Source organism: Pomacea canaliculata, linkage group LG12, assembly GCF_003073045.1.
Source record: "Pomacea canaliculata isolate SZHN2017 linkage group LG12, ASM307304v1, whole genome shotgun sequence".
In the NCBI taxonomy this organism is placed as follows: Eukaryota; Metazoa; Mollusca; class Gastropoda; order Architaenioglossa; family Ampullariidae; genus Pomacea; species Pomacea canaliculata.
This window is the reverse complement of record NC_037601.1, coordinates 18,062,053-18,080,371: the sequence shown is the minus strand read 5'-3', so window position 1 is coordinate 18,080,371 and position 18,319 is coordinate 18,062,053. Positions and strand designations below refer to the sequence as shown.

Here is an 18,319-nt window from a genome sequence, read left to right as displayed (position 1 = left end):
AAAAAAGCAGCCTTGATGTCTCTCGCTTACAGGCTGCAGCGCCAGGGGCGGGCCCCCAACGTCTCGGTTCACAGAGTGGCCACACATCAGTAACATACCTGCCTGATCTCCACTGTTCATTCCGATTTGCTTGCAGGGCCCCCCCTCCTCCACCCCACCCTTCCCGTAGTGGCACCTGTAGCCAGCAATCTCCTGGCACGAACGTTCTTCTGGTCGGTTCACACGCGATAAAATCTTCAGTGTCCAGCGGTTGTCGCCAGCTTGTCCAGCGAGAATATGATACCCGCTGACTACACTTCTCACGAAAGGCCTCAGTACCCCGAAATTGTATTCTACAGACTTGAAACTCAACTTCTGCATGTGTAATGCTTGGGTCTTCTGTCCTTAGACCTTTCTTTAAAAGAAAAAGTAAAGGAGGAGAAGAAAAAAATATCCACTGACCAGGGCCGGGCCCCCCTTGACAGCCGCGGGCCCGGGTACACTAGACCCCCCTGCCCCCCCCTCTCGTCAGGCCTGGACTAGAGAAAGGGGAGGTAATTTTGCAACTCGGGGAGAGGTGGAAAAATAACTTCTCTCTTGCGACGCGCATCAGAAGGTTGGAAGGACTTCACCCTCGGAATCAAAAGAGCTCTCGCTCCGTTCCCAGGAGACCTGAGCGAGAGGGGAGTGGCCTGGGGGCATGATTGAAGGCGAGTCAGAAGCGTGTTTTCGCGGGGAAACGAGGAACTCCCGTAAGGATAAAGCACTCCACTGCGCGACGTCAAAAGCATGTGTGTCACTTGAAGATGCGGTTAATGTTGACCTGTCTCGGTGGTCGTGACGAAGGAGAAGCGTGACGTAGGCAGATTAACCGTCCAAAACCAGCAGCGCCATCGAGCCTTTGACCCAGACCTGACCCAGAGTGTGGGAGAATGTCAGCAAGCTTTCCAAAAATATGGGAGGATGTGTCCATGGAGATTGCAAATTAGCAATCGTGGGAAAAAAAATACATACACGAGCCTGTTCAGGACCAGAAGAAATTACAAAATGAAAAAAAAAAATTTTAAGCAAAACGTCAACTAACTTCTGGTAAATAGCGATCATTTTGTGAATGGTACGCTTGTATTATTGAAAATTTCCATTATATCTTTTATATCGCATCCTCTCTACAACAGTAATACTACGTGGTGATGTTTTAATAAACAAAACACATTTTAAACAGTGACATCAAAAGTGCACATTTGATTTTGCGCAGCAATGATCTTTTAAAACTACAAAGCCAGACTTGAGCTGTCACTATGATTACTGAAAATATTTCCCCAAACTGTGAAAACACTCAGAAGGAAAAGACTAGGTATTAAATGCATTCAAATCAGAAATTAAAATATTCCCGGAAAATTTTCCGCTAAATTCAATCTCGAACATTCGAACGGAAATGCTTGGAAAGGAGAATGTGGACAGAGTAAGAGATGAAGAGCCTGGCCGAAAAACAGTTTCCGTAAAACATTCAAAGACCCAAGGCAGTCAGGCTGCCGGAACAGATCACCTTAGGACCTGCGTTACATTCAGGCAAAAATCTCAGGAAGCCAATCGCTGGGCCCACAGCAACTCGTTCCCTTTTGCCTCCCCCTAACTCTTTTCCTCCTTCCATCCCCTAGATCCAGCCGGACGATGGCAGTGGGAGAGAATATCCATGGGAAATCAGCAGAAGTTAAGAGCATGTCTTTCAGGTCAAGACGCATGCAGAATCGGCAAAGAGCTCTAAAATTATCCAATATGACACATTCTCACACTTCTACTCCTGCTGGCCCACTCACCCCTTTTCCTCCGAGCGGCTGCATGTCGGTTGAAAAAGAAGCGTCGTCGTGCCATCACCGATATCAGCAGGTAGACCTACAGGCCTGTAGTGCTGTGTGGGTCACGTGGGTATCAAATAGATTGGTCGGTGAGTGGACAACTTTAAGTGGCATGCAGCAAAACAGCCATGATGATCTAGAACTCCAGCAAGCAGCTCCAGAATGGCAATTCTGAGGCCCGTAAAGTACCACTGTGCACCCATTTTAAATATTGAAATTTTAGCGAGCAGGAAATGAGAGTGAAGGTCCCAGAATTTAGGAAATGAAAGGATGCTTGGCAAAAGCAAAGTGTATTGACATACAAAATAATCTACACTGTAGAATCAGAGATAATGTAAGGATGACTGCAACATCAAACGCTTACTAAATGGACATTAGTGTAAAAACACGATACTCGCAAATGGAGAAATGAGAATGTTTGTCCATATACATTACTCTAGTTCCAAGAAACGCTTTTTTCGGTCTCTTTCCAAAACAGTCCCTCCACCCCCAGACATAAATACATAAACACAGAAGGCAGAGACACGAAACAGAACAATTGCCCATTATATGTTTTCTCGTGAAAATACTAGTTTTACATATTATAAACAACTTGTTCTGTTCCACCTTTTTCTTCTTGCTTTTTACACTTGTAACATAATAAAGCTCTTTCACCCAAAACCTTTTTTCCAATGACAGAACTTATAAAGAACAAACTTATAAAGAGCTTGTGCAGACTATTACATTGTTTGCACATGTTCTTATTTAAAAACTCCTACGAAATTTACGAGATCATCTTATGTATACAAGGCTGTTTGCATATCAGTAGCACAAACAATGCTGATGCGATAAGAAAAGAAAGTATAAAAGTACTGTGTTGCCTAAGTCAGTAAAGGTTTTGCTTAATTAAAAAAATACTCCTCCCAGACATAGCTGAACAAAATATCTCGAGCTAATGAAGACGTTTATGCATTACCAGCTTTGTATTACGTCAGCCATTGTCACACCAGCGAGCATTTTGCACGACCAGTCTCCAACGCCTGGGAGACTTTTCTGATGGTTATTTGAACTGTGAGAGGATACTCGCATCCAAAGACTAAGAGACAACGCCAGAAGACTTCTCGAAAAAGACAGAAATGCTGTTTACTTCGGAGATTTAACACGACAACGTCAGGCCGAGCCTTGTCACGCCTTAAACAGCTTCATGCAGAGTACCCATAATGCTTCTCTCTTGCTCTCCTTCTCTCTCAGACATGGCTTTCTTGTTGGCTAGCGCAAGAAACAGCCCTCAGGGCAAGGATGAAGATTAGACACTCTCGTCCGGAAGGAATGTTCAAGATGGCAGGCTGCGAAGTACAAGCACAGACGCTTTGCTTTAAAAATCATGCAAACATTCCATGCACTCTTCACGTGCCGAGAAGACAAAAGCACCGCACGGCTTCTTCCTACAATGGACACGCGCAATCGTTGAAGAAGAAAAAAAAACCCTCACAGGTCCTCTACGCTGCTTCAGTAAGCTTCCAGGTTTGAAGAGGAGACATTCTTCAAGGGAAAATTCAAGAGTTGGGACAACGAAGATGAAAAACCACCAATTACCGATGGCAAGAAACCGAACGTGTTTTCTTGGAATCTTGACACCATTTCACTAGTTCTTCAAGAAAGTTTCTGATTAGGACTTTCACAACTTCCACTGAGCCACCGTGTACCTTAAAGCGAAGAAGTATGTCGCAACAGCTCTTGAAAGAAAGACCAAAGAACGCAGGAACAGATCATAGACAACGAAATTAAACGCTGTTTCTTTTTGGGAAAGATTCACAATACTTCATTATCTCAACAGCATTAAAAACAAAAATGTCGAAAGTGAAAACTCCACGAAGATGTACAAAAAGAAAACAAACAAACCAACAAAAAAGAAAATAATAAATGATATATGTAAGATGCTCTGAAAACCCAGACGACAGGTATACATTAGGCATAAATGCATAAAAACAAACACATGTTCATAAGAGCACTCTATGTGTTTTAGACATCTGCCAGTTCGGAAAGAGCGCACCTATATTTTTTTAATTTCATAAAGTTGAAGAAGGCCATCACACACGATGACGTGTCAGAGTGCCAAAAACATTTTCTTTACTAAATAACAGAGCAGAGCAATCCTCGTTAGCCCTGATGACGTCAGAAATGTTCGTTTCAATCAGTGTTGTCAATGCTGTTTTAAAAATGGATTCCCCCATCAAAAAATAATCACACAGAAAATGTGAATATTACACAATTTCAAATTATCCTATTTGCACATGCAAACACCCAACGGACATTAATTCAGGTCCAAACAAAATTACAGAACGCCCAAACTACAGATGACAAGAATGTAAACTTGCATTTTACTTTTTAAAAAACACCTGAATTTAAAATGTAGCAAAACATGTCTGGAATTTGCACTCCATTGAACACCACGGAACAATTTATTCCAGATGACAGGGTCTTGATTCGATTGAAAGCTTCGTGCACGCTGAGCCCCAATGACAACATTCAACAAAGCGAAAACGACGGCAGTATGGTTGTAGCCAGATATTTGTGTTTTCGCCAAGTTAATCAAAGACTAGGGAAACATGCGCTTTTCGGATGCAGCATCGAGAACCTTTTCTTGCTCTCTTGCAATCTCTCTCACCCTGTGTGTTTGTGTGTGTGTGCAGTTATCAGGAGATAATATGCACAGGATTATTAGACTCGTGCGTTCACAGCCTGTTTTTTTCTGAAATAATGAACGATGGAAGAAGATGTGTATGTAGAGGTATACATAACATGTTTCATTTAAAAAGAGTCTAGTACTATAAGCATTTTGGTATTGCTGTACATGTTATCGCCAAATATCTGCAGAGAAAAACGAGGTTAATACACAGGTTTGTCTATTCTCCACCATAATGAACTCTAAATACGATACTGGAAGGCAGAATCACAAATAACTGCCCTTTCGCAAGCAGAGTATCGTTGACGTATTTATCAAAACGAATCCCACAAATGCTAGAAATTCTAAACACGCCATCTTTGTCCTTCTGTCAGAGTTGGCTATTGTGACAGGGAGTGGGGTGGATGGAGAACACACAATCACATCCCGGCCATACTAGTCGTAATCAATCTGGCAAGTAGCTATGCTTCCGTGAGTATCGAATTTCTTGTTTAGAAGTTTTGAGTTAAAGTGCACGCTGCTGAACTATATACAGATCAGATCAGGGCAAGTCCAGCTAACTCAGTCAGCCAAATACTTAATATTTTAACAACTTTTGAGATACATGTTATCATATAGTTTGGAGAACTGCACACCCAGTCCCTGGGCTATCGAGCACGTATGGAGCAGTTTCTGATATTGCACAACCCTGCAGTTACTGGAAATGTTATTAGCACCGTCTCAACTCTGTCGGCAGAACAGAGGTTATCAGTTTGCACGGTCTGATGATCTAACAACTAGAAATCAGACAAGAAAGAGCTGACATTATAAGGCTTCAATGTGAATTATTGTATTTTCTTACTAATTTCTTAGTCTGGAGTTTGAATGTGAATGCTACCTTCAGAATGCAATTATCTCTCAACCAATCTGCCCGTCGTACAATATAATACAGATTCATAAAAGCTTTTACCATTATTTTTAAAGAAATACTGCATAGCGTTGAAGACATTCATTTAACGATAAAAATGAGTTCTGATTCTGCCTCCTGTGCAAAACACATTAAGATCACAGGAAGAGGAAAAAAATCTCGAGTAAACCAAGAAGAATTTCTTTTGACAAAAAACACTCTCCTTGGTTAAAGAAAATACGGACATTTGATAGGCTCTATATTCGAGGAGACTTTTCCGAAATTTAAACACAGCTTTTAATAAGACATGAAGTCCTTTCGAGGAAGATCAGTATCACAAGATATTTAAGTAAGAGGAGGCAGGAAAAGAGAGAGAGAGAGAGAGAGGGGGAGAGAGAGTGTGCAGTTATTGTCAATATTATTCATACATAACGATGACTTTCATATAAAGGCCGAGCTAAAAAGCATTTCGAACTGTCAGATTATTCCATAATATATTTCCGTCCTAACTTCGTATCTCGCTTTTAAAAGTGACACAAACACACAAAAAGAAAAGCAAAGCGAAAAAATGGGGACATAAAAACCCAAAGAAAATAATCCACTGTCATTAGGACTTGAAAAAGCGGACATTTTTATCTTAAAATCTGCTGCCTGTCAGCTTTAGCAGGTGAATTTGTTTGACAGACCTCAAAGCTGGACGGACTGACGGATTGACTGAAGCACGTGCATGCACGCAATACACAATCTACTCACCCGCAGTTTACACGCCACACACACACTCTCTCTCTTTTGTGATGCATAAAGGACAACACACATGCACGCCCACACAAATATACTCATGTAAGCACACACTTGAACATCTACAGGCACACACACACACACATAAAAACATTTTATGAGGGCATAACTCACGGTTTTAAGGGAAAGAAAATAAAAACTTTTTTCTACAGTCCCACCATGTTAAATTATGTAAACAGACGCAAATGTAAGCCTGTGAAGGATTAGGTTGTACTACAACTTCTCGACGTGCAGAACTCCAGCTAACTTGAAAGTACCTACTGTCGAAAATCAAACAGGATAATATCAAAGAGGAAAAATTCAAGACCTCCTCTGACTCAATTGCACTTGCATTTTTATATATAGAATGTACACAAAAAATCTATAGCACTATAATATGTCCTTCATTTTTTCCTGTCCATCGATTTTACAGACTGCAGTGGTACATGTTTACGAACAAGGGGCTAGAAGAGGAGACCAAAAGAGAAGAGTGCAGTACAAGCGATTTTTGTTCATTGTTCAGTCTGAAACCGTCGCACTCACCACACCATTTGTAGCCAAAGAATAGCTGACTGGGTGCAGATCCCTAACACTGTTTGCGTTAGGCTGACTGGGTCGATTTCCCCGCCCGAGCAGTGATCCTACCTTTCGGTCCTTTCAGTCGGAAGTGACGTAGGCTCCACTCTAAGGTCCCAGTGAGTGCTAGACTAGTGGAGTAGACCATCGCAGTGCGAGGAGCTAGATGGCAGACGAGACTAACGCAATTTGGCGAAAGTGATTTCGTTTTTTAAGGAGGAACCATTGCGTTTCCTAGATTTACGAGTTGGGGGTCCGAAGCTTAGGATTCAGCTGCGATTATTTAAGAATTTCCAGAGGGATAAAATCTATTTACTACAGTAGCCTTGACCAAACTGCGTGCTTACTTGGTGCCGCATGATAGGATCAACTGTTAACTAAGTACATCCACGAGCGACGCTAAGTCACTTTTGTAACGAGTTAGATTTTTCTTAAATTACTTAACGTTTCATACCGGATTACACTGTCCGCCTTTAGGGGCGAAATGCTGTTACGATCACTGACAGGCCTGCTAGCAGTCACAGGACGTTTACAAGAAGAAACCCTCCGTCTAGAAGAGCTGCTAGCATGGTACTCTTAAAGGTCTAGAAGAGAGAATTTTCTGTTTGATAACTGGGTAAAGTTCAATGCATGCCACTGTAGTAAGTTCTAATTTAATTATATAGGTTTCTGAAAACTGCAACTTTAAACGAAACGATGCATTACGAAACCAATTTTGCAAAAGGGTAAATGATATACACATGAAAAAGTTAGTTCTGACTAACTATTTCTGGTCACAAATACATTAGCAAAAATAAACTTCAAACTAATGACCAAAGACCGAAGTACCAAAAGAAAACACCGTGCAGACATGAGGAGAATAAGCACACTCAACACAAATAGGGCTCCCGGGCGGGAATCAATTTTTTCTGTGATGACGAAACCATGTTAAGTGAGAACCTAACCATGCACACAAACAGATGTCCAGAGCACACAGACATCAGGATTGTGCTTGTACATGTTTACGTTGTCAAGGTTACTGATCATGAGAGAGTAGAACCGACGTATCTGTGGACAAACGTGACCTCACGAACTTAATTTGTCTGTTTATTACCATGCTTGTAGGCGTGCATATTGAAAACACATTAGGGGAAAAATCATTTTGAGTTCATTCACTCCTTATAAGCCGTTGAAGAACGGTTTGGATAGTTCATCTGTACTGGCCGTCGGGGACAAAGAACTGGAGAGACACAGCGACTGACCAGGCTCGACACATAAACCTGTTTTGAGCGTTGTGAGCAGGTCCTGTATGGAAAGACTAGCTGGAAAGACCAGTCAACTAGACCAGTTCGTGCCACTTCCCTGTTGTCAGAAGGGGTTGCCTGGCGTCCCACGAGGGTGGCGACCATGCTCCAGACAAATTTATTAGTTTCGCGTTACGTGTAGGATATTCGAAGCATCCTACTCAAGAACTGGCTATAGAATTCTGGATCTCCTCTCCTAATCGAATATTTTACATATATGGTGTAAGGGGCAATGTTTACTTTCATGTAAGCCTGTTATAAAAGTACAGTTTAGTCTGTATCGAGGCCAAGACGAAGGTGAGCTGAAGCAAGAAACATCGTCATATAACCAACCCAGAGACAGGAAGACCGACCCGAGAGCAGCCTGAACATCGCGTTTTGACGAGAACTCCAGCCCCAATAGGGGACGCATTTTGTGAGCTGAGTGACTTTCAAACCCGAGAGGAGTTATTGGGATTGTTTGTGTATTCAGTGGACGTCTATTCCCGAGAATCGACAAGGGGACTTCTTCACACGGTTATACGTCAAATTTTTATCCCAGGTCACGTGATGTACATCTGCGCTAAAACGATAACTGCACAAGAACGGAACCGTTGAAAAGGGTAAATTTTGTTTCGTGTATTTGATATTTCACTTCATTTAATGCGCCCAAAGTGAAAATAAGCTTTTGTTTGTTGGCTGCATGATCCTTGGACATCAGATCTCAAACATGTCGGTTGTTGCTGTTATCATTGGTTTTTCTGTGTGAGTAATAAAGTAGAGCATGCAGAAGAATATTTAGTCGCCTTTGTGCTGTTCGAAAGTACAATGCGAATGAGGCCCGTGCGAGGGTAGTGACCTTCAGGTTGACCTCTCCTTCGTTGTGACCTCTAACTTTGCTCTGGTCGGCGTTAGTCTCCATTCCATATACGCTCGCACTGACGGTTAGTTGCTAAGTTCTTGCAGTTCGCTGCTGGTGCCCGCCATCAGATCGATCTCGTAGCATGTATCACATGGGGGCTCCCATCAATCGCAATGGTGTGATGGTCGTGAAGATCTTCTCGAATAATCTTCGCCAAAATGATGTTGTCTTAAAAATCTGTCTGACAACAATATTTTACACCGACCTTTATACAAAGATTAGAAAATTGCACACTACTTGCCATTTAGGGGTAACACGTAACCAACAGCAACTGTTAGCTCAGTGGTGAAGCAGAACTCTCATCTCGGATCATTCGCACTCCTCTCTTGGTAAGACTTTTTCTGTATATTGAAGGGTTCTCTTAGGAGTAATCCCAGTGAAGCACACCTGCTAAATTAACCAATCAGCCATTCAGCAAAGTAAAGATATAAGCTCTGATGGAGCGGTTTCTAACGAGCTCTGTAGTGTCAAGGCGACCAAGCGGGTCAGAATGGTCGTCGGGAAAGGTATGACAGGTCAACGTACAGAGTAGAGTCGCGGTAGTTCACCTGCTTTCTAGGCATGCTCAGTTATGTTATTAAAGGCTAGCTCAAGTCAGTTGAAAGTCAAAAACGTTGGAGATGGGTTCACAGAACATAACCCACGAGGAGTGCCCAGTTCAGCGAACTTTTATGAAGTCTTTTTTTTCCTAAAACTCTTAACAGTGTCTGTGTTGGAATGCTAGTATCTTGTGAACAGAATAGCATCATTTGCTCAAATTTTGGGGAGCCTACGATTTTGTCATAAAGTAAATCAGGGGTCGAAAGAAACAAATTGTTCCCGGGAGGAGGGGGTTGGTGGCTTTTCAAGCCGAAGCCTGGAAACAATCGGCACAGAGTGTCTACATTTCTGCTGCAGCAAGGGAGACGTGCCGTCACACCCTACACTGCCGGACATTGTGGTCCTTCGTAGTCAGCCAGGAACAAATGCGGCAAAGAACGGCGCGAAAAATGTTACCTTCTGCTGTGCGCTTCGCCATCTTCTCGGATTCTCGAGCAACAAAATTAAATGTTTTCCGGGAGAATGAGAAAGAACGTGGCTCTAGTTCTGGCAGGCTGAATTTCAACAGCAGAATGGTTTGGGCACGTTTCGTACGAAGATCGGAAAGGGGACAAAAAAAGCGAAATTTCTAGAACAAAAGTTGCTGCAGACATTTTTTTTCTCTATTCGATCGTCCTCTGCACCTACAGGAACTCAGCTCAAGGTGGAGATGTCCCAGTCAGTCCCAGGATGAAATGAAAAACTGAACTTTCTGGAATAGAGCATTTGACATTACACGTCCGCCATAATCTAATATATTGAATTTATATTGCTATAAACATTCACAACCTCATAAAGCACATTAGACACATTCGTCCGCAAATAGGTTGCAGTGCATTTGACACTACACGTCTACAGTTACTATAAAGCATATCTGACACTATAAGCGAAGCAATAATCTACTACAGCATGTGATACACAATACATCCTCAAGTTAATAAATAAAGCGAAGTGTGGTGGGCGTTGTTGGTCGTTTTCAGTCGACTCCAAAGGCTCAGCGTTCGTCAAATCCTTGCCAAATGTGGCAGAAATATTCTTTACAACTCCAGGCGGGTCGTAGGCTATTTTGGTTTGTGTACTCTGCTCAAGAGAGAGACCCAGACACATCACTGCACTGTTGATCACCCCTCGATTCAAAACGCCGCACCCCTCCTCTCCCTCCCCACTACCTTTTGGGTGCTAAAAATGAGCTGCCAGCCTCAACGCATTGGACACTGTACGTCCACAAGAATCTGATACCACATTTTCTGAATAATCAGATATTGCACTTTTGAAATTATACGTCCTCAATACTCTGATAGGGCGCATTTGAAACTACAGATCCATAATAATGTGTTTTAGTTTGACCTAGGCTTACACAGTCCATTCTACAATGTAAAGTTAGCCTTCCTTGTTGCGCTTTCCGAAGGCTGTCTTTTAAATCTCATCTCGGGGACGCACACACATACACACTTGCATAGCTATGCAGGAGTTGATTTTCTTGGTTTGGACATGAATTCCCCCTCACCTCAAAAAAAAACAAAACAACTTGCAATCAGGGGTCAGGTGCATGATACGCCTTTAAATGCTATCCAGCAAAAGTATTCATAAAACACGCGTCTAGCGCTTAAAGACGTTTCGTGTGCCTGACCCCAGATCGTCTAGCCGTAAACTCTCGTGGGACTTGCTTTGGTCGCTATGGAAACCGGTTCTTTTGGGGACAGCAACACCGATCTTGGTGGTTTGGAGCTGAGTCACTTAGCCCAGTGCTTAGCTACTAGTAATCACAACTCACGCCACAGAAGATCAAACAATTTGTTTCTAAGTACTGCAGACGTCGAGGTGTCTTTTCTTTCTCCCTTTCCAATCTTCCTTCCTCATTTTCGCGTGTGCCACTAATATAACTTCAGTGCAACAACCACTGGTCAGTTTAAGCCTGTAAATACTCCAATGTGTTTAAGTATCAAGCTGTGTAAAAACTGCAAACATGTTATTTTTTTCTAACTACAATAAACAAAAATACATTTTGATGACAATATTACCAAGCTTTCCCTATCCAGAGTACGACTGTGTCTATTTCTAATTAAGGTAAGAAAAGGGGGAGTCAGTTTTTGTAAATTAAATACCCCGAAAGCTTATTAAGATAAAAAAAAAATCAAAGCAATAATAAAGTGGGCAGGGAAAAAAGTGAGTATAATTTTAGTGTTATTGATAATAGACTACTGCGTTGCATATATAATTAAAACTTATGAAATATTTGTTGGTTTTGAAGACAAGACTATAGCATGGAAAAAAGCAGCAAACTTTTACATGTATGCTGTAAGGTGAAATGTATTCAATCCAAGTAAGTAAGATGAAAAAGAAAGTCCTCTAGAGCCGGTATTTTGCTTCTTTACACAAAGCACACTTTCCTGTGAGGTCTGAGATAGACAGCTCGAGAGAGGACGTGAGAAAGGGATTGTTCAGTGCGTTGGAATCGAACAAATGTTCTCATTAGACCCCATCTCCGAGCCGTGTAGCAAGAGAGGGCGGAACAGAGTAACAGAAGTAAATCGTCAATTTTCTCTTCTTGGATTAGACGCAAGCGGCCCTCTGCTCATCGACAGGAATGAAGTGACAAAAACGATGACATATTAAGCACCTCTCTGTAAATGCTCTCCAGACAATGCTGTGTTCCAGAAGTTTCAACCGCCAATACTGTGGAGCTTTAACGGCGGGCTGCTGCAGCTGGTCTCCGAAAGGAAATGCTCTTGTTATGCAGTCATTAGGTTGTATTCAAAGGATCCTTGCAGGAACAGCAAAAATTGGAAGGTCTTTTAGTAAGAGTATTACTAGAAGAATTATTCGAAAAGTCTGCTGGGTGTATTTGTGACAGTCACCAAGATCACGAATAACCGTACTGTCAAAAGGTCAAGAGTTTTATTTTATTTTAGTGAAATATTTTTGTCAGACTCTAACATAGGTTGGTAACACTATAACATACTTTCAAAAGATACTGATAGTAGTCACAGGATCCTGGCAATTCTTTTATTAAGGAAACGGTAGTCTTGGCTTTAAACAGTGTTAACTGCCTTATCAGTTGATGACCTGGTGCGATGTTCAGATCTTTCGCTTCTTATTGACATCGAATAAATAATTTGTAACTTATTGACTGTAAGCCTGAAGATGATTGACACTATACACTGAAACAGGCGCACAAGCGCACACATACACACTCACACGTTCTCTCTCTCACACACACACACTCACACACCCGCACAAAGTGAATTGACTGTCAGTGTGTTCTAAGGATAGTCAGCAACTGAAGATAATCACGGCTAGTTTATCCCTGTAAACGAACGGTAGACGAGATCTGAACCTACAACCCAATGATGTCGGTGATTCTCACTGTCTTGTCTACGTGCACTTTACTATTGCGCAACACACACACACACACAGAGTTGGAGAAGCTCCTTGACATTAACAGTCAGTAAAGGTCAGTTCTTAAGTCTTGAGCACTTGAGTCCAGAAAGAGAATCTCACAAAGAGGCTTCTAAGCACAGACACGGTGTTTCCATTAAGTGGAGGATACAGTAGACATCAGCCCTAAAATGACTGGTAGAGAATTTAGACAAAAGAAAAAAAAAATAAAGCAGAAATAAAAGTCGAAGACAGAAGCATCATTTTTCTTTTGTCAAAACAATTTCTACCCATATAATCTGGAAATGAGAGTCATTAGTTTCTTAGTTTTGTCTCTTATTTTATGGGATTTAAACAAAACAGCTTACTTTAATTATCTAAAACAGGTTCCAACATATGTTGCCAGGAAAGGGTTCAGCCTTTATTATTTAATTTTGTAAACATGCTTCAAATTCAGAATGACTACCTGTGCCTCGAGACGAATCTGAACACAGGACATCACGATCCCTGCTCAGTAGAAACTTTTCATAAATACGGTTGTCCACTTTAAGCTTGCACGCAAAGAATCCTTAATTACAGACCCGAGGGGACCTAGTAAAGAACCAGGGAACTGTTTCCACCGTGAGATGCGGATAGCATTGAAACATTGTGATTTTAAATTTGATGCGAGACTCTCTTAGTTTCCCCCTAACATTGTGTATTGAAAAAGAACGCCTTCCAGTGTATTTCAGAAGAAACTGATGAGAACTTGACGTTTTGGAGAGGCTCGATGTCCAAGCGCTGGAAGAGAAAATACTCGCGCTTCCTACAAAAAGATCGTAGGATAACCCTGACTGAATTAAAGTGAAAAAAAGTTTTACTCGTCGAAAAGTTGACAAGTATCGGTAAAAGAGACATGCAGAATGCCTGCCCTCTTTTCCTCTCCATTCCCAGTGCACAGACACAAGCGCACTTATCTTCATGTAGTATGAAGAGGTCATCGTCGTGCAGTAAAGTCTTTACCTAAAATTCATTTCGTTCAGTTTCGTTTCATTATAAAGTTGATGAGAAAAAAAAATCAATTCTCTGCTGGGTCTACTGTCTGTGTAGAGCATACACGCTTTCCCCATGTCTGAGTGTTTTTTCTCCGGGTATTTTAGTTTCCTGCTACGCTGTGGATCTTTATTAAGAGATCTGGTAACATTTCTGTGACAGCAAATATACCATAGGAGCTTAACTCTCGATTGCATGTCTATCAATTAGCCTGTGGTCAAATTGGTTTCGTTGTAAGCTGTCTCGCTTAAAGTTTCCAAGATACTATCGACAACGTTAAGTGAAGACTCGCTGGACTCTGACCAACCTATCATCGACTACAGTCACCCCGATCCCGCCAGTGGCTACTTCCTCTAAGTTTCCCCTCCAAACACAGGCAGGAAATGAACTTCGATCGTTGGGCGCGTAATTGGAATCTGTCCGGCCTTACACTGCAGCAAGAGTCAACTGTTTGAGTGATAGTCGGTGCTGAAATGTCAGTTTAATGTGGACAGTACAAACAGCAGAAATTGTGACAAAGTCGATTGTTCTATTACCTTGACTTCACCGCGACAAATAAAGACCCAGCACAGTAAGCATCATTCTTCCTTCTCCAAAAGTATGAAAGTGCCAGAGATATGCCTTCTCGCTTCTCTTTGGATTCCACCATGCCAAACCGTTATGGGGGTGTGTGGGTGGAAAGCATGGCAAGGGTGTGAGAAAACCTGGCAAGTTCCGTATTTCAACTGCGACACATGCCAGTGGCCTCTAGAAATGGAAAACTAACGCAACCAAATGCAGAACACAATGTCTCTCATTCCTTTTTCTTCCATGTATCGTATGAAATGACAGCCATATATACAGCTCACTAACGAAAATGTGGCCAAGTGGACAGCAGAAGGCTGTGCAGCGGGGCAAGAAGGGGAACACGACCAATAATGTGCCAAATACATTCCATGAATTCGAAGAGTTTCAAGTGTCATAATCTGTAATTGAGGTTTTCTAGTTTTAAAAACTAAAAAACGAAGAGCAATATTCGAAAGCAAAGCTCATTTGCACTTGATCATAAGTGAAGAACAAAAAGGAGGAGAAAGATGAAGAGGATAAGGAAGAAATTCTGTCGATTGAAGAACACAGAAAATGAGAATGAAAACCACCTAAACTTGTTTTATATTGAGGAAGTGATCAAATTTTTTTGTTTGGTGGGCCGTTTGTCTCTCTGTTTTCAATAATTTATGTGCAGTTTCTTCTGATCGGATACTTCACAGCAGGGTGTAAAGCATGATGTTGTTTTACTGCAACATCAACGCGGGCAGCCTTATTAGATATGATCAAACACAGCCACTCAATCCTCTATACCTTACAGAGGGCAGGCTGCAGAGCTTCAAAAAAATAAAAAAAAAAATTAATAAATAATGGCGCTAGAGTTTTTCGAGAACTGTGTGCTTTTTCCCTTGCTTTATCTGTTTCTTTAATATCTTGTCTTTAGGCACATACACTGCATTTACTCTTAAAGTAAATTTAGCACTGCGAATGCGAACAATAAGCAGAAGATACCGAAAAAAAAAGAAAAAGGAAGAGAAACAAAATTTATATGATGACGTCATGGACGATTGTCAGAAGGACATTTCGAGAATGTAGATAAAAAAAAAAATAAAATAAAAGCCTCAAGTGACGAATAGCCTAATCGTTATAAAAAAAAACTTCTTCCGAAAGCCGGAAGCTTTGATCATTGCCAAGAGGCTTGAAAAGCATAGAGCTCCAGAAGCGCTGGGCAGATCACTGATGGCCAGAAAGGAACTGATTACGATAGACGCTAAAAAATCAAGACCTGAAATATACAGGTTAAATAGCTAAAAGAGGCCTTATGAAACCCAGCTCCTTCATAAAAGAACAAACAAAAGAACACTTAATATGAAGATTGGTAGAAGACCAGCTTGGTATCACCAGTAACGTGGAAAGGTTTGGTTCTAAGGACACTTTTAACCATGCTCAGTCTATAGTTCCTTTTTAAACCACTGAAGTTTTGATTAAAACTGTAAGATAATTTCTATCAGCAAAGGATACACAAGATACCGGCATGCCTTTACATTTCTTGCGTAGTTTTGATTTTCTGAGGATTCTTGTCACATTCTCACCAACCTCAGTAGATGATACATATATATGAAACAACATCTGAGGGAGTTGATAGCAATCGAACTGCCGTAGATGAAATAATATGTATTTAAAAAGCAGCAAAATAAAGGTAAAGAAAATAATAAATCATGTGCCTTCGATGTTCGATAGTACGCAGTTTGGATTATGTCCAACAATTTCGAGAAGGGGACTGCTGGTCACAGCAAGGAATGCTGGAGAAAGCTGTCTCGGGCAGTATGTACAAATAGTTACAGCCCTTTCTCCACATCAGGACTGACGGATTTTGAATTGACGACTCCTCAGACAGAGGGTCAAGATCAAAGAAGCACACAGTGAAATCACGAGAGGAAGTGAAAGAACTATTTTAAGGTGGGCGTTTGGGGAAGGGAGCGACGAAGATTGTTTCAAAACCTTCCAAGCACGTTCTCTACGCTCCTATGTTTTCTCTTCCAGTCGTGCCAGTCCTTCAAGAAGTTGTCACAGCCGGCCAATTTGTTAACTGAAGCAAAACATTTATGTACTGCAGACTTTGTTAGACCCTTCTCTCTAAAGCAGGAGTGGGCAAAGGTTTTTTTGTGTGAGACTGTTTCAAAATTCGTGCCGGTAAGATATTAAAACACACACACACAATGTGACTCGACAACAGACCTAATGAAACTAAGATGAACAAATACGTACGTAACAGTTTTCATTTGCTGAATTTTATGCAAAAAAAAAAAGGTTTTTTTTTAATTCGTTCACGAACCTTTCAAAATCTGAACGCGTTTTTGATGTCGCAATTCTCAGAACTGCTGACAAAGGCTCGTCTATCATCCTCGAACGCAGTTCAGACTTGTTCTGCTTCAGGATCGAAAAAGCCTATTTGTATACATGCGTCGATGTAAACATGGCAATTAATTTCTTAATTCTTTTAAGTTCGGAAACGTGTCCTTAGTTATTTGAAGAACTGGACAATGTTTTCGGAATTAAAGAATCCTTCCCCCCTTGCTGCACTGTAAATCGATCAGCTAAAGTTGCAAATATCTGAATCACATTCCATGTCCCTGAAAAATAGATTTGACAGCATGTTAAACTTACTTTTCAATTTTCTGAAACCAGAAACGCTGATTTCATAGATCACTCAAACTTTTCCTGTATTTTCTTGCTTCAAAGGCACCAACTGTCATTGAGTTTGAGGTAAGAAAGTGTTGAAATTTCCTCCTTCCCTTAAGTTGAAAAGAGATCAAGTTCAAATGTTTCAACGGTGAATATAATTCCTTGAAAAATAATGTTTTTACCCTCATAGTCAAATGGAGTTTATGAAAGATCTGTACGCCACTGGACATAATAATATTTAGGAAAGCGTTTGTCTTTTCCTTAATTTATACAAAACACTGTTCCAAAGCTCGCTTAACAATTTTATCGAAGCTTAGCTAACAGACATTACTGTGGTAGGGAACATCTTTGTGATCAGCTTCAATGTCCTCCATACAACGATATAAAGATGTCAGTGGTTGAGCCCTCTTGTTTTAATAAAATTCACGATGTTTATCACAGTATGCTTCACGTAGAAAACATGTTTACACAGCGCTTCTTGATGCTCAATGCAATTAAAAAGTGACTTTGTTGACGAGTTTCTTTCATAAACAGCTTGGTGAATTTTGAACAGTAGATCATCATTTCCACCGGTTAAATTTAGAGATATATCAGTAGTGAGACTTCTCAATTTTCCCCATGCTTCTTGATGCACCCTTTCACTTTTATAAGTAAATCCTCACCTGCTGCGGTAACTGTTGACTATCGAAAGCAGTTCCTATTTTATGGAAAAGTCCATCGTTAACTTCACGGATGAAAATAAGCAGCTATGCAATTATCAGTTATCCGTTACATTACCAAGCGCGAGAGAATACCAGTGAAACTGCTCACACTTACACATCCACTGTTCCAGCTAATTGTGTTCCACGTCCTCTATTCGGCTCGTCATTCTCCTGGATAAGCTGATATTCTTGAACATTTTGTTCTCTGGACACACAATTTCGACCACATCAAGCAGTCATTTCTTCAGGAACTCGCTGTCTGCAAATGCTCTGGTCTCTTTTGCAATATTATATGCCACAATAAAACCCGCTTTTGTTGCTGCCTGCGGGGCTTTGCTATGTTTCGTAAAAATGTTTTGCTCCTCCTTCAACTGTTCCACCAATTGGCGTGACATTTTTGCCCTTGCTTCTTTGGAAAGTTCCTTGCAATACCCTGGATGTTTTGTGCTAAATTGCGTCTTCAGATTGGGCTCTTTGAAAACTGTGATGCTTTCCC

General features: G+C 41.1%; 1 protein-coding gene across 4 annotated transcripts in view; it reads right to left on the bottom strand.

Annotated features, from left to right (window-relative positions):
* Window positions 1-18,319, bottom strand: part of LOC112577171 (probable G-protein coupled receptor CG31760) — a 216,750-nt gene that overhangs the window by 49,429 nt on the left and 149,002 nt on the right. The gene's annotated exons all lie outside the window — the stretch shown is intronic.